Below are 4,497 nucleotides of genomic sequence, written 5' to 3'. Positions count from 1 at the left end.
TTTCGCTGTTTTTTTTATTGTTTTCTTCAGATAACAACCAATTTTAAAGGTTAAAGAAATACAGTGATACATTACTTCTATTGATCACACAGTGTATGAGGAAAGCATTCAATTAATTTTCCTGTATAAAATAATGTGATCATACTTTAAGGTAAAATACAAACAGCACATATTTCAAATAAACAAAACATAAAGTTGAAGAGAAGATCAGAATTTGGTACTTTTTCTCATCAATGGAGTCGTCTGACCTGCAAGGTCAGGAAGACCTATTATAATAGTCATTGTGTTTCATCCTTCGTAAACTTTTCCATCACCGGAATTAATTGAAACTTACCAGGAATGATCCCGAGATAGTCCTGAGCAGTTCTTACACCATATGTCGGGTCTGTTTGAAATCCAAGATGGCCCCCATGGCGGTCATCTTGAAAAATGCATTTTAAAAACTTCTGCAGTTTCACAAATGGGATTCATTTGAAACTTGCCAGGAATTACCCTGATCAATTGTTGTTATTTTTTAACCCTGTCTGAAGTTGCAACATCTCTGTTATGGTGGCCATTTTGTAATATAATATGATTGTGAAGTCAGGATTTTGATAGTCTAAGAGAACATATCTGATTTTTTTCTGATTTGGTTAAATCTTATGAGGAAAATCCTGAGTTGGTCCTGACTAAGTGTTGTTATTTTTCGGCATAGCCGTATAATATTCTTTTGGCCCGGATATGACGCGACAGGTGGCGTTACTGGTCAAGATGAAGTATGTGATTGGTCAATGTAGCGGTAGATGCAAAATGCAGATATACAGTTAAAAACGAAACAAAATTAAGATTGAATGCAAGCTGAATAAGTGGATGTATCTTTTCAAATGTCACATTAATAAAATTATATTCCTGATTCAAATGCAGTCTTATTATCACCAAAAATGATTCGAACTGATATAATTTTGTTATCCGTGCTGAAACGCATTAGTTCGTTGATTTATTTCACCAGCAGTTTTACATTATAACTACCAGCATTAAAACTATGCCGTTTATCTTTTTTAAAGATATTTCTTGTTATGGTTGGCTTGAAATCCAAGATGGCCACCATCTTGAAAGACGCATTTTAAACTTCTTCTCCAGTTCCACCTTTGGGATTTTAAATAGTATACAAGAATGAACCCGAGATGGTTCTGATCAAATATTGCTATTTTTTACCCTGTGTTAACTCCAACATGGTTTCTGTGGTGCTCATTTCATAACATGATTGTGCAATCATAGTTCTTATAAATAGCATACAATACACATCTGTTCACATATTTATGTGGGTATTTCCGTGCAGACAACAGCTTGGGGTGTTGACAGTGTCACCAACCTGCACAAGTGTATATATTGTTATACAGTAATTTACACTGTAAAACAGGACTGCCCAATAGACAGTACAAAAAATAACAATAAAATATAAGAAAATCATAAGAGTTGTTGTACTTTACTCTCTGACTGACCAATAAACTGGAGTTTCGTTCTTAAATTATTATTTTTTTATATTTTCAATTTGTGAAAAGGTGGTTGAATGGATCTAGGTTGTACACAAAGCGAACTTTCTGAAAGAATAACAACAAACTTCAGCTCTCCTTTGATAGGAGAAATTTTACCCTAACATAAAGTTTTTGATCTTGTCTGTTTACACTTCAGCTCTCTGTTAATTCCATAAACTAGCAATAAGATATTGATGAATATCAGATATAATGTGAGAAATCTACTTAACACTGCCCGGTACAGATACAAGTTCTTTAAAAAAAAAATCTCCCAGATTACACAAAGATATCCATGGCACTTGAATCAATTTAACGACAATTTTGTTAAATGTTGATGCATAAGGTTCTGGAACCAAATTTATTAAATGATTGAATCCTTATTTCTATTGTTGTTTTTTACTTCAATGTGTGTTGTTAAAAGTTGGTTTGTAACTTCAGTATGAGTAGCTACAGAATTCTGATCAAGTTCGAGTTTCAGGGTTTTTGGTCAAGGTCAAGGTCACTGTTACTATTTTTAGTGGGGGCCGGTAGGGGACATGTAGTACCCAGCATGCTTGTTAGCTCACCTGGTCCGAAGGACCAAGGTGAGCTTATGCCATACCGTGGCGTCTGTCGTCCGTCCGTCCGTCAACAATTGACTTCTTCTTCATAACCACAGATCGGAATTTGACCAAATTTGGTCAAAAGCATCCCTATGGGGTGGGGACTCAAAATTGTACAAATGGTGAGGCTGACCCTCCAGGGGTCTTAGGGGCGGCGCCAATAGGGGTCAATTTGGCTAAATTGATATAAACGACTTCTCCTCTGAAACTTAGCAATGGATATTGCTCATATTTGCCTGGTAGCATCCCCTTGGGGTAGGGATTCAAAATTGTACAAATGGTGGGGCTGACCCCTTGGGGGGCTGAGGGACGGGGCCAAACAGTGTCAATTTGGCTAAATTGATATAAACAACTTCTTCTCTAAAACTAAGCAATGGATATCATTCATATTCGCCTGTTAGCATCCCCTTGGGGTAGGGATTCAAAATTGTACAAATGACGGGGCTGACCCTCCTGGGGGCTGAGGGGCGGGGCTAAAAGGGGCCAGTTTGGCTAAATTGATATAAACAACTTCTTCTCTAAAACTAAGCAATGGATATCACTCATATTCGCCTGTTAGCATCCCCTTGGGGTAGGGATTCAAAATTGTACAAATGACGGGGCTGACCCTCCTGGGGGCTGAGGGGCGGGGCTAAAAGGGGCCAGTTTGGCTAAATTGATTTAAACAACTTCTTCTCTGAAGCTAAGCAATGGATATCGCTCATATTCGCCTAGTAGCATCCCCTTGGGGTAGGGATTCAAAATTGTACAAATGATTGGGCTGACCCCTCGGGGGGCACTAGGGGCGGGGCCAAACGGGGTCAATTTGGTAAATTGACATAAACAACTTCTTCTCTGAAACTAAGCAATGGATATCGCTCATATTCGCCTGGTAGCATCCTCTTGGGGTAGGGATTAAAAATTGTACAAATGTTGGGGCTGACCCCCCGGGGGGCTGAGGGGCGGGGCCAAACGGGGTCAATTTGGCTAAATTGATATAAACAACTTCTTCTCTGAAACTAAGCAATGGATATCGCTCATATTCGCCTTGTAGCATCCCCTTGGGGTAGGGATTCAAAATTGTACAAATGACGGGGCTGACCCTCCTGGGGGCTGAGGAGCTGGGCCATAAGGGATCAATTTGGCTAAATTGACGTTTTTAAAATTTCAATAAAACCAATGTACATGTACCCATATAAAATGCTTATGATATATTGACATAGCAATACCAGTGACAAATATACTTAAGCATCATTCTTGTTTCATATCTCATGAAACCAGGTGAGCGACACAGGCCCTCTGGGCCTCTTGTTTTAATAAAGCATCTATTTTATTTAAAAGAATTTAATTTTGTGGTGTATTGGTGTCCACAACATACTATACTGTATAGTACATATATACAATGTACCTACATAGTAATTTCACATTTAAGTTTGAGTTAAAGTGTACCTGGAACGAGTTGCTATGTTAAGCTTAAAAATGTGATTTAGGGTGAAACTAAAAATGCTGAAAGTCCGACTTTCATAGCGACTTAAGTTTTAGAGTAATTGTGATTTTTCTCGAAACACACCTGAAGCCCAAAGCCGTTGACCTCGTTTCGGTGACATCTGACCTGTGACGTCACAGGTTTAACGGGTCAGAGCCGCCATATAGAAATATATAGAAACAAACGTGAACACGTGCCTGCAATTAATGCTAATTAGACAACAATTATGTAAGTGCTGAACAAACTTTTTGAGTTATATTTGTAAATTAGTTAATAACAAGTGCTAACGAAACCAGGGACATATAATTTTCTATTATAACATATATATAACCTCTTACATGACATGGTCAGGAAAAAATAGACTGATTTTCATGAATGATCTTTGTGCCACCATTTTTTTTTTAAAGAAAAATGAGTTATCTCCCCTTGATATGTTATTACGTTTTGTGGCTAATATTTTATTATTATAATATATAATATTCGTGTGGCTAATATTTTGATATTTTTCACTCGTGCTGTGCACTCGTGAAAAATATCATAATATTAGCCCCACTCGTGAAATATGTTTGGTATTACTGAAGACACTTTTAGATATCCTCTATGTATCCCGACGTCAGTTACGTGTGTGGTATAATAACGTACTGTATCCTGACGTCAGTTACGTGTGTGGTATAATAACGTACTGTATCCTGACGTCAGTTACGTGTGTGGTATAATAACGTACTGTATCCTGACGTCAGTTACGTGTGTGGTATAATAACGTACTGTATCCTGACGTCAGTTACGTGTGTGGTATAATAACGTACTGTATCCTGACGTCAGTTACGTGTGTGGTATAATAACGTACTGTATCCCTGACGTCAGTTACGTGTGTGGTAATAACGTACTGTATCCCCAGTTTCGGGGTTTTCATGTT

This window comes from Pecten maximus, chromosome 18, assembly GCF_902652985.1.
Source record: "Pecten maximus chromosome 18, xPecMax1.1, whole genome shotgun sequence".
Classification (NCBI taxonomy): domain Eukaryota; kingdom Metazoa; phylum Mollusca; class Bivalvia; order Pectinida; family Pectinidae; genus Pecten; species Pecten maximus.
Note: the sequence above shows the minus strand (reverse complement) of the source record.